Consider the following 12,199-nt stretch of genomic DNA (forward strand, 5'->3'; position numbering starts at 1 on the left):
ACAAGTAATATATTGTATCATTTATCTTGAATGTATCATAGATAAGCTGCTATATAACGATTGCCACTTCAGATAGCTGTGAAATTAGGTGATTAACTAGTTGGTACTTAACCTTCTAATTTCTGTATAAGTCTAATTACATGAAACAGAAGTTGGTGTTTTGATTTTTTACTTTGCTTTTCTGTTTGGAGTGTCATTGCAACTACTGCACTGTAAATGATGGAAAATAATTGCATACGTTAAAAAAATATGAAACTTTATAAAGTAAAAAAAATAAAATAAAATAAAATTTCAAAAAAAATAAAATAAAATTTCAAAAAAATAAAATAAAATAAAATTGCCCTTCAACAAGGGCGCCTGGCTGACTCAGTAGGTTAAGGCGTCTGACTTTGGCTCAGGTCATCATCTCCATCAGTGGCTTTGAGACCCACATGGGGCTTGGTGCTAACAGCTCAGAGCCTGGAGCCTGCTTTGGAGTCTGTGTTTCCCTCTCTCTCTCTCTCTCTCTCTCTCTCTGCCCTTTCCTCACTTGCACGCTGTCTCTCCCTCCCTCCCTCTCTCTCTCTCTCTCTCTCTCTCTCTCTCTCTCTCTCTCTCTCTCTCTCTGTCTCTCTCCTAAAAATAAACACTAAAAAGTCAAATTAAAAAAAAATTGCCCTGCAACAAAATGGGTGGAAGAGGAACGGGGGATACACGCTTTTAGTAACAGAATGTGTAAGTCACAGGGATAAATGGTGCAGCATAGGTGACAGAGCCGATGGCATCGCAGTAGTGCTGTGTGGTGACAGATGGCTGCTACATTTGTGGTGAGCACAGCGTAACCTACAGAGTTGTTGAAATTACCATGCTCTACACTTGAAATCAAGGTAACATTGAGTGACAGCTATACTTCAACTTTTTAAAAAGCCAGAAAAAGAGCTCTTTAAAAAAATAAGTTTTCTTCTACTTGTATGAATGCATGGAATAAATACTGTCAAATGGCTCTTGGTCTTAGTTAATATTTGTGCCCAGCATATCTGTATACACATGCATTTCCCTCATGGCTCACTTGGGTCAGTCACTGTTTTTTCTCCCCACACATTTACCCCAAAAATGATTCTAAGGAGGTTAGACATAGCAATTTGCATTTGTCTTTTTCCTTAGATCCCCTGTTTTATGGTGTTAATTTTTATATACATAATGGAATAAGTTCTGCAACAATTAACCAGAAGATCTTGAAACCTTTGTAAAATAGGTCTGTTCCCTTGTACATATCAGCAACTTATCCAAAGGTTCTGCCAAAAAATGTGTCTACATAGACAAAATGGGTACTGAGTAGTACAAATCCCTGATGTCTGAAATGCCTGCCTAAAACAGCAGGCAGCATGTTTGAAGGGCCTGATACACATGGAAAACTATCAGAGTGTCCTAAGTAAATTTGCTTATATGTCTTTCTCTAAAAGACAAAGATAATACACCTATTCTGATTCCAAATACATACGTTTATTTAAAATTTATTTTGTCTTCCCAGAGAAATGTAATTTTCAAATCTTCATGAAGGTTCCGATAATTTGGGTAGTAGCACTGAGTAGCATATGTCAGAGACCGAACTATTTGAACTTTTTCAGTTATATACAGGAGCAGAGACACACAGAAATATATGACAAAGTCCACGCATGTTTGGAGCATATATTCATTCACCAATATGCATTTATGAATAAATATTTTATTTATTACATATATGCATACATGTATATATGCACAGGAATATCTAAATGCATTTTGTATTTGTATACTTGTATCTGTCTTAGTTATTTTTTAAAAGTTCATTTTGAAAGAGAGGGGCAGGGGCAGAGAACGGGCCAGAGAATCCCGGGCCAACTCCTCCTTATGTATTGTAAGCTAAGATCCTCAGGCAGGACTTAATCTCACAAACCTTGATATCATGACCTGAACCCAAATCAAGAGTTCAGACGCTCAATTGACTGAGCCACCCGGCACCCCATCTTAGATTTTTAACTGTCTTATTTCTTTGAAGCTTGTCCATGTTTTAGTAATTCAGGTTGATAGATGGTCTTCGTTTAGCACAAAGCAACATATTTTTTTTTTCCTCCTGGAGAATTACCTAGGTCTCCTTAGAAGGAAAAAATATATATATATATATTATTTGCAACTGAGCTTTTTCAAATTTAGGAAAAGAGCTCTATTCGTAGCTGGACCAATTTTGCCAAGGACAAACTGGATTCAAGTTTCCTACATTGTCTTCTTAGGAGTGTGCTCCATCCGCTGGGCTTCCTGGGAGCCCCATGACCTACATATTTCCATCAGAACATGCTCTCACTTTGCTTTTCTTTCCTACCGAGATAATAAAATAGCATGAAAAGAACATGACTTATGACAATGCCAAATATATTTTATAGTTACTTCTACTACTTACTAGTGGCCTGACTTTTGACTAGAACTTCAGATAAATATCACAGTATGAATAAAAAAATCACATAATGTTAGGCAATCTAAAAATAGCCTAAATCCTGACTTTTTAAAAACATATTTGTATTAAATTTTTTAAAAGTTTGGGATCATGGCTTTTTTATTAAGTTCCAGAAAATCTTTTTGGCTCATTTAATTTCCTTAAACCTTCTTTCTTATGTTTTCAATGAACGCTTGTTTCAATTTTCTTCTACTTATGCCCTTACGTATGTGTTTATGTTCCAAGTGTTCAAGTGATTCAGTTTGATTCTCAATAAGCTCGTTCTAAAAAAAATAATTATTTTCCTCTGGGTTAGCAAGCGTGGTACCCTTTCCAATCATTTGGATTATCTTATGGCCTATTCTGTATAAATGACAGTTACTGGCAGAGAGAAAAAATGATGTTTTCTTTCGTGGCTCATTGACAATGGAATTGGACATCAGGGACCTCCCTATGAGGCATGTCCCAAGGGGTCTCTCTGCTCCCGGAGGCCATCCGGTGGGCTTCAACAAATAGCACAACAGTTCTCTCTTGTTCTGTCTGAATCAGAGGAATAGCAGGCTCTCACAGGAAACCAGGAACAAGTTTCTTCTTTTCTCCAAAGGATTCCTTCTTCAAGGATGGTTGACCTTTCCTCTAGGTGGCCCAGACATCTGTTTAGTTGCATAAGTTATTCTGGATAGAAACAATTCTTTTGAGAACTTCAGGTTCCTAATCCTCTCACAACTACCATCAAAGAGGCAGTGACACCTGAAGGTTCTCTCTAAAGAGCCCAACGTCATAGAAGTCTATACACGTCTCAACAGAAGATCTGAATCATGTTGATGGCTGGGACAAAGAAAGACTGAATCAGAAAGGAAAAACATCAGAAATGCTCAAGTCACTGATCTCTACATGTTCTCTCTTCCAGACCTAGAAAACATAGTCAAAACACACAGCAGGGATAAAGTGGCTCTAGGAAATCTGAGAGAGGGGAGAAATTCGAGATTGTCGTTTTTTCACTAAACTATAAAAAAGCAACTATTTAATCAGAGAGAAAAAATAAGTGACTTTAAATAAACAGATTGCCTATAAGGCAGTAGTCACTATGTGAAAATGAGTAAGCTATTGTTATTTGCAAATTATACAAAAAAAGTTTAGAGAATAAACTAGGAAAAGGGACTAAAATAAATAAGATTAGGTAAACATGTATACATGCAAGAGTATCCACACACATACTCACTCAAAACAATTCCCTTGTGGGAGAAAAAAATAATTCGAAAATAAAATATAACCAAGATAAGCGCATAACTTTATTGAATTAAATGGGGAAAAACTGAATAAAAGAGGCAAGTATTCTGTTGCTAGATGAGAAAGCTGATTTTCAGTGAGCTCTCATTTTGTCTTGAAAATAATCTATATATTTAATTTCGTTTCAATAAATTGATCCGTTACTCCAAATATTTCTGTAATATTTAGAAGGTGTGAGTAGAAAGAAAGACTTCTTATGAAGTAGTATAGTTAGACGAGGTTTATAATGCCCAGAAGGTATAACATGGAGTGCTACCACGGTGATGAAGTCAGGTTAGTACTAATACTAGCATAAACAAGTAAGTTATAAAAAGTGTTGAGTTAAGAACAGTGCCTAAATGTGCATGTGTACCTAACAAATGATATAAAAGGTACCACAAATCTCAAATCAATGAAGGATTATTCCACAAAAAGCTCAATTCATATGCTTATCTCATATCCTTCCAGAAGAATGTTGATTGTTAAAACAGAGAAGTAATATTTTAAACTTAATAAAGTAATGTTAGGCCAAAGTTTATCTGGTTTTCCAAATAAACATAAAAAAAGGGTCAAAAACCAAACTATAAAAATAATTTTAATTTATAAAACATAAAAGAACTATTTTCATGTAGCAAACATCACAAAAATAAAATGTTGCTAACCTGGGAGAACACCTGCAACAAACAGTAAGATAAACATCAAATAAACAGTCTTCTAACGAGTCTTATGCACACCGGCACATTAATAAGAACAATGTAAATCAAACAGATAAACCAGATAAAGTATTTTAACATTCATGACAAATAAACATGTCAAAATGTTTATTTCATTTATAAACAAATTACAACACTTTAAAACCACTTCTTTAACATTATTGTTGATAAATGAGCACAGCTTTAAAAACTTCATAATAATTTTGGTAGTGTTACATATATGAGGGGAAATGACTATTGATATACTTTCTAGAAATTATTTTGCACTATGTATACTGAATCTTAAATATGTTCATAAACTTGATCCAAATACTTTTATTTCCTATATGTAGTCTAAGAAATGATGTGCAGTTAAAAAAAGATTTATGACAAATATATTCAGTAGAGAGTTATTTATAGCCGTAAAAATGTGGTAAGAGCTTAATCAACAGACTAAATTCTGTAATTGACTGTGGTACTTGGATATATGTAGGAGCATCATACAACTATTTAAATAATAGATGCAAGGCTCCTCTTGAAAAGAAAATTATGTTTTTGTCATAATGGTAAATGACAAAATGCATAATTTAATATTGTATATAAAATATAATTTCAAGTGTATAAACAATGTACAGAGAAAAAATATTATGTGGAAGTGACTAATGTTAGCAGCATTTGCCTTTAAATGGCAGAATTTTAAGTTAGTCCTTTTATTATTAATAGCAGTTTTTTTAAAAATTCATTTTGTTTATAGTCATCTTCCCTTAGCAGTTTTCCTTTAGGTTGAATATTCACCTTCCCAACTACTGCATTAGGGAGCAAATGCTTGCTTACTTTATATTTCATCATAAAAAACACTGTCATTTTTTAATATAGTCGTTGATTCATTCAATTACAAGGGATCTATTTTCTCCCAAACTAAATAACATCTGGGTGTACTAAAGTTCAAATTCAGATCCTCTCAGGCAAAATCTAAAACTGTAGACCAATGCGGGGAGAAAGTACCTTAACAAGAGACCCAACTTCACTCAGAAGTTGTCAAATCCATATTCTACCACTAAGTGACATTACTGTGTCACACCTGCACCCAGAACTGTTTCAGTAGAGCTTGGGCTAGGGCTCAGCAGCTTCCGCATCTGCAAAGTCTGGCTAACTAAAAGGACTCTGGCTTTCTCTATAGACCCACTCATCTTGCACTGGGGAGCAGAGTGGAAGGAAAAAAGAAAACCTCAACTTCTATAGGAACAAACCACATCCTCCAATCTAGTTCTACCATCTCATGTACCATTCTATGATTGTACGGCTTGTTACTGATAGATTACGCTTTGTATTTAATAATTAAAATAAGAATATCCAAGAGAGACAAATAAAAAGGAAATCGTAAACGATTGCTGTCTTGTAAAAAGCAAAAAGGATAAGTTAATGGCATCTGGGCAGGAGTTTAATGAAGGTAAGAAATAGGCAAAAGCTGCCTTTTGCTTTGCCTCCTTCCTTACTAGTTTCCCTCCCATCAAGTATATGCAGGAAAGAAACCAACAAAGGGAACAAAGTTAACTGGACTGAACTTCTTACGAATTCATTGTTAAAAATAAAGTCTTATTTCATAATGTTCCAGTATTTAAAAAATCAAATTAGGCCCACAAAAATATGTAATTTATGATTATCCATGAGCGAGGAAACAATATAATGGTATGTCAGCATTTAAAGAAAGGTAGAAAAGATGAGTTCTCCAAAATAATCATTGCAAAGCCCATTCTTCTTTTTTGTTGTTGTTCACAAGAAATACTCCCATCCCTTTAAGATACAAATTATGCTACTGCCAGAGCGGGTAAAATATCAGTGGAAACAACTCTATCAGGCTTCCTATTATAAACTATAATTCTAGGCTTTATAGCTTGGCTCTTTCAAAGTAAAGTATGTTGGGCAGAGACTAAGCATACAAATTGCCAGCCAAAATATATTAAATCTGGTTGAGCTGTCCTTTTTTGGAGAATGCAAATTGGAGTGCTCTGTTCTGCATGCAGTTAGTGCTTGGCATGGGCCTACAAGAGTGCCTTCTGGTATTGTGACCAAAAAAAAAAAAAAGTTTTAAGAGGCAAATTTTGAAACAGAATGGTTATTTCAAAATGTACGCATTTTAAGTAGTTACCATAAAGAAGGGTTTTAGTTCATGAAAAGGTATTTCACCTAACCCCATATAGTAGAATACATTCAGTCCAAGCTTATGGAAAATGTCCACTTGATGGTGTCATGTAATTAGAGTGTTTAAAGGAATCATTGACTCATAGTAGTGCCTATGATTACTGTCTTCTACGTTAACCAAGGGAAAATGGCTTAGATTAGCAGATGTCTCTTGTATCTAAAAGCTATGTTTATGAATTTTGCTTCAAAGATGCAGGAATAGAATGAAGAACTCAATCTGAAAGAGTTCTGGTCATACCAGCAACTTTAAGTTTTTTCCTTTGGTTACCCTGTATCTCCAAATCCCTTTTTTTGTTAATTGAAGTATAGTTAACATACAATGTTATAGTAGTTTCAGGTATACAACATATTGATTCAACAATTCCATACACTACTCAGTGCTCACCACAGTAAGTGTGCCCTGTGTCATCTGTGAAGAGACAGTTATTATTACAATATTATTCTAGAGGCAATATTATTACAATATTATTGACTATATTCCCTGTGGTATTTTTCTTCTCTGTGACTTGTTTATTATATAACTGGAAGTTTGTACCTCTTAATCTCCTTCACTTATTTTGCCTAAACCCCCATCCAACTCCCCTCTGGCCACCACCTGTTTTGTCTCTGTAATTAAGAGTCTGTTTCTTTGTTCATCTATTTTGTTTTTTTAGATGATATGAAGAGCGCACAATATAAGTGAAATCAAATGGTATTTGTCTTTTTGTCTGACTTCTTTTATTTGGCTTAAATTACAAATCACATTCTAAAAGTTCATGGAGGCTGATTTCTTCTTTTTGCTAGTTTTGCACTGTAGCTTCAGGATAATAACGGTATCTATAGTAACAAAGTATTATTCTAAGGTAAGAGTCAGTGGACCCAATATGGGTCAGTTGATGACTCACTCAGTCTTTTCAAAATTACATTAAAACTTGCTGGCCTTTCATTCATTCAGGAATATTTACTGAATTTCTTTTGTATGTGAGGTACTGTGGAAATAAGAGAAAGGTAAACAAGGTTTGTGTCTTTGTGGAGATGATATGAAGAGCGCACAATTTTATCAGTCACACTGCTGCTGTGTTGTCAGCTTCAGGGACCTGAAGAACAGTTTTAGAAAATATAAACTGGTAAACTCAGATGGAAAAATGTTTTACTCATACTTGCCTCACTTTAAAATTGTATTTTAGGGTCGCCTGGGTGGCTCAGTCAGTTGATCATCTGACTTGGGCTCAGGCCACGATCTTACATTTGTGGGTTCAAGCCCTGCGTCAGGTCCTGTGCTGACAGCTCAGAGCCTGGATCCTGCTTCTGATACTGTGTCTCCCTCTCTCTCTGCACCTCCCCTGGTCATCTCTGTCTCTCAAAAAATAAAATAAAATGTTAAAAAATAAAATTGTATTTTAATATAATACATATATGCAAAATATTTTTAAAAAGAACATTTCATCTTTTTACACAATCCCTATCTTTTAATTACTGTAGAAAACATTTTCTTATAAAAAAGTTGACTAAGGATTCTTTGTTCCTTGATACCTGCTGATGAGTATATTATTTCCTCAAATATAAAACTCCTTTAACTTTGTCCTTCCTTTAACTTCATATTTGGAAACTTCATGATAAATTTGTTTCTCTACCAGCTAATAATGATATTGGCTGCTAAAAATCAATAAACATGAAAAGTAATGACCTCCAACAACTTACTTTTATTAGATCTGCAGAGAGTTTTCATATCATTTACCCTGCAACTCAGTCTCCAATTTTATTTTATTTTTTCTAACCACTACCTGTTTTGTTTTTGTTTTTCCTCAGGTAGAAGAGGAAGAGGAAAAGTGAGGCAAAATTCAACTAATGCATCATTCTGACACATCCGCTGTTTGGTCAGTGGTGTGCAGTCTGCTATTTCTGATATAATAAATGTTTATGGCACTTCTAGTTTAATGAATGCCCTGGGCTCCAGGACTTGTCTGTGTATTTCCATGGCATATATCTTTAGTGAGAAAAAGATGGTGTTGTCTGTTTAAACTAATAGAAAGTAAAGCTGAATGGAAAAATTAGATTTGAGAGCAGCTGCCTGCGCGCAGCTTTCTCCGGGAATCATCTGGAACTGCGGGGAGCAGGGCAAGGCAGGGGCTGCGGCTGTGAGGTCAGTCAATTAAAGGAAAGGAACTGAGCAGAAGTATTGGAAGGAACATGGGTTTCGTTTTGAGTTAGTTAGGGTTATTGTTTCAATAACCAATACTTTCCCCCTTTATTTGGCAAGAACTGAATAGGAATTTTCTCAAAGAAAATCTAATAATGACGCATCTCATCCTCTGCGGACCAGAGGAGATGTGTTTCCGAAAAATGACAAGATTAATAAAGGCATGTGTGACTGACATAATAAATGTATAGTACAAACGAGAGGGTTGGAGTAAAACAAGCAAAATGACATTCTTTTTTTTTTAGGAATAAAAAAACTGAAGGGATATTCTAAAAGGTATCTCCATCTAAAACAGATACATTATTGTGAGCAACTGCATATACACTATCCCCTGAAACCCTTACTTCAGTTGTTCTGTAAATACTTTGGGAGGCTGTGATCTACTGAGACAGACTTCATGCCTGATTCTTGTCTTCCACAAAATACTCTTCTTTTAAGCATTTTTAAATGTTTGTAAGTAAATTAAGAGTCTTAAAGGCACAATGTGAGTAAACATGGACATGAAATCCAAGCGCAGGTCCCAGTGACTCCAGAGGCAGCCTGTCCTCCAAAGCGCTACTCTGCAAAATGCCGACAGTGGTCGCTGAACATCTCGCAAAATCCAATACTCCTTAACAACAGTTCTTAAAGATACAGACATGTATTAAATGCACAAAACACTTTCTCAAGTTTAGAAGTATACCTTAAACTGAAAGCAATTTTTATAATTAAGATAAAAATCCATTCTAATTATACAGGATAAGGGTGCCCCATTATAGCTGTTACCATATTATACATAAAAATTTCTGTGAAATTCAAACATTGACAAACACCCTCCTTATTGAAACATTTTCTTCTCAAGGTCTCAGGACTTCTACTAGCTGGTCATTTCAGGTTCCTACTCCACTCCTCTATTATTATTATTATTATTATTATTATTATTACTATTACCATCACCATTATTATTATTATTTCCCTGTTAAGGCCCAGTCGTGGGTGTGCTTTCTTCTAGTCTCTACAAATGCATCTTGGAAGAATAACTTATTCAGCCTCAGGCTTTTTAGCACGGTATACATGCTAATGGCTCTCAAACTATAACTGTAGTCCTCATTTCCTCCTGCACTCTAGCTTTTGTTCAAATGTAAATTATCATCTTAGATGTCTAAAGGGAAATCATAATTGATATAAATTAACATACAAAGATTCTCTTGGTCCCATCACCTCACCAAATAAACAAAAAAGAAAACAGTCTAACAAACACATGTGAACACAATCTCCAACCAAACCAACTCTAATTTGTTCTTTTCCTCCACTAAGGAAACAGACCTCATTACTGCCCAGAATAGACGATTTAGATCCCATTCTTGCATTTTTTCACTCTCCACATCTAATATCTAATTCATCAACAATTATGCCTCCACGATCTACCTTAACTCTACTTTCAACTCCACTTATATAACCCAAATTAAAACTACTTTCATTTCTCATTTGGGTTCCACAATAGCCTTTTAAATGGCTCCGTGTTTATATTCTTGCTTCTTATAATCCATGTCCTCACTATGCACATAATTATTATATTTATATTATATGATGTCCATAAGATCACATCTTCTTTTCTTTAATTTTTCTATGAATTACCTATTACATTAGAATAAAACCTAAACCTCTCCATTGCATTTTACAAAGTAAGGCATGACTGGGGTCTGTGCCTACTAGGTTAGCCCAAAACTTACTGAGATCTAGTTCTACAGTCCTTCATTCTGTTTCCAGAAAATATTCCAAGCCTTTCTGTGACAACTTTTATCAGGCTGGACCTTTCTTATCTTTCAATCTGAGCCTGAATATTTTCAAATAATAAAATATAAGGTGGCGATAAAACATCATTTAAATACACTTAATGCTACTAAATAAAATAAATGACATGAACAAAGTAAAAAAATGTATCTCCATTATATATTTTTTACATTTTTTAATGCTTATTCATTTCTGAGAGAGGGAGCACACAAGCAGGGGAGATGCAGAGAGAGAAAGATGGAGACACAGAATCTGAAGCAGGCTCCAGGTTCTGAGCTGTCAGCACAGAACACGATGTGGGGTTTGAACTCAGGAATCGCGAGATCATGACCTGACTTAAAGTCATACATGTAAACGATTGAGCCACCAGGTGCCCTAATTCCCCATTATATTAGTACCAGAAATATATTATATTTTATTAATAAATATATGTAATATATACAGAAAGATAAGCCAAGAAATTGCAGTGGCTATCTTCATTTTGGAGAAAATATTTAAAAAATACAAATTTCCTTCTTATATTTTATTATATCTCAAATTTCCTTCAATTATGCATATTCAGAATGATGCTAAGGTTAAAGCTTATTCCTTAAAATTATATCATACTTTAAGCTTAATATGAATTTACAAATAATTTGCATTTGATTTATTAAGTACCTATTAATATGGAGGCTTTTTCCCCACTGAGAAAAATGTCAAACATCAAGCACTTACCTGTATAAAACAGCAGTTTTATAGCTTTTTATATGGTACTTGTTTTTATATAATTACTAAACTATGGGGTGTTTAGAAATTACTCAGTGCTATGTTGCAACATGAAATTATTTTTAATCATATGCTTTTGTGGTAGAGCCCCTCCCGAAAAAATGTGAAAACCTCAAGAGAAGGGAAGGCAACGTGGCTATGTGCACGTGCATGACATTCCTCACAACTCCGTAGCACAGACCATCCATTCAGACTGTATATTACCATAAGTGGGTACCTGGGAGACAGAGCAAAAACTGTACAAAAGCCCCCTGCCCCCACCACCTCTATGCTCAGACCTCAGCCTTTTGGGTCTTAACCCGCTAAGGCTGTACCAGCACAAATAATGTTGTTTCCTGGAAAGAAAAGCTTCAGTGTCCCCACTCTGTGTATATGACTCACCACTACACTTTGACGCCCTGAAATGACCTCAAAAGTGCCAGAATCTGACTCAAAATTTTGACATCATTTCCAAATTAAATTAAAAAAGCCTAGGGACTTTAATCTTGGGGAGATTATATATTGATTCTTAAACTATAAATTCTAAAACTGCAATTAACAGCTTATACTTTCTCCACATAAAATGTGGATTACTTCTGTGTTGACGTGTACCCACTGGGAGATATTACGTAAAAGAAATAATTGAAATAATAACTTTATAGATCTTGGTACTTTATCCAAGTGAAAGAAACATGTAATTCTTCAGCTGAAATAGACTCTCAAAGTCATTCAAAGTTTGCTGAATATGACTAATTTGAAGTTATCTGTAAGAGCTACCTTCAGATGGCGACCAAGTGGCCATTTTGCTGTGGGTTGGAGAAAAAACACCGTGCACCCCTCACCTGCAGACCTGGAATGTTCTGCGCCAGTTTGAAAACAACCAATCATGAA

General features: G+C 35.0%; 1 protein-coding gene and 2 long non-coding RNA genes across 3 annotated transcripts in view; 1 reads left to right on the forward strand and 2 right to left on the reverse strand.

The window, feature by feature from the left end:
- The window catches only part of LOC115291274, a 21,745-nt gene extending 13,212 nt beyond the window's left edge, over nucleotides 1-8,533 (forward strand). Inside the window, exon 3 of the long non-coding RNA XR_003908393.1 lies at nucleotides 8,401-8,533. This is a non-coding gene — a long non-coding RNA (uncharacterized LOC115291274). The remainder of the gene's footprint in view (nucleotides 1-8,400) is intronic.
- Nucleotides 1-12,199, reverse strand: part of GALNTL6 (polypeptide N-acetylgalactosaminyltransferase like 6) — a 1,123,375-nt gene that overhangs the window by 883,329 nt on the left and 227,847 nt on the right. The window lies entirely within an intron of this gene.
- Nucleotides 1-12,199, reverse strand: part of LOC115291288 — a 166,757-nt gene that overhangs the window by 147,399 nt on the left and 7,159 nt on the right. The gene's annotated exons all lie outside the window — the stretch shown is intronic.

Source organism: Suricata suricatta, chromosome 1 (genome assembly GCF_006229205.1).
Source record: "Suricata suricatta isolate VVHF042 chromosome 1, meerkat_22Aug2017_6uvM2_HiC, whole genome shotgun sequence".
Taxonomy (NCBI): Eukaryota; Metazoa; Chordata; class Mammalia; order Carnivora; family Herpestidae; genus Suricata; species Suricata suricatta.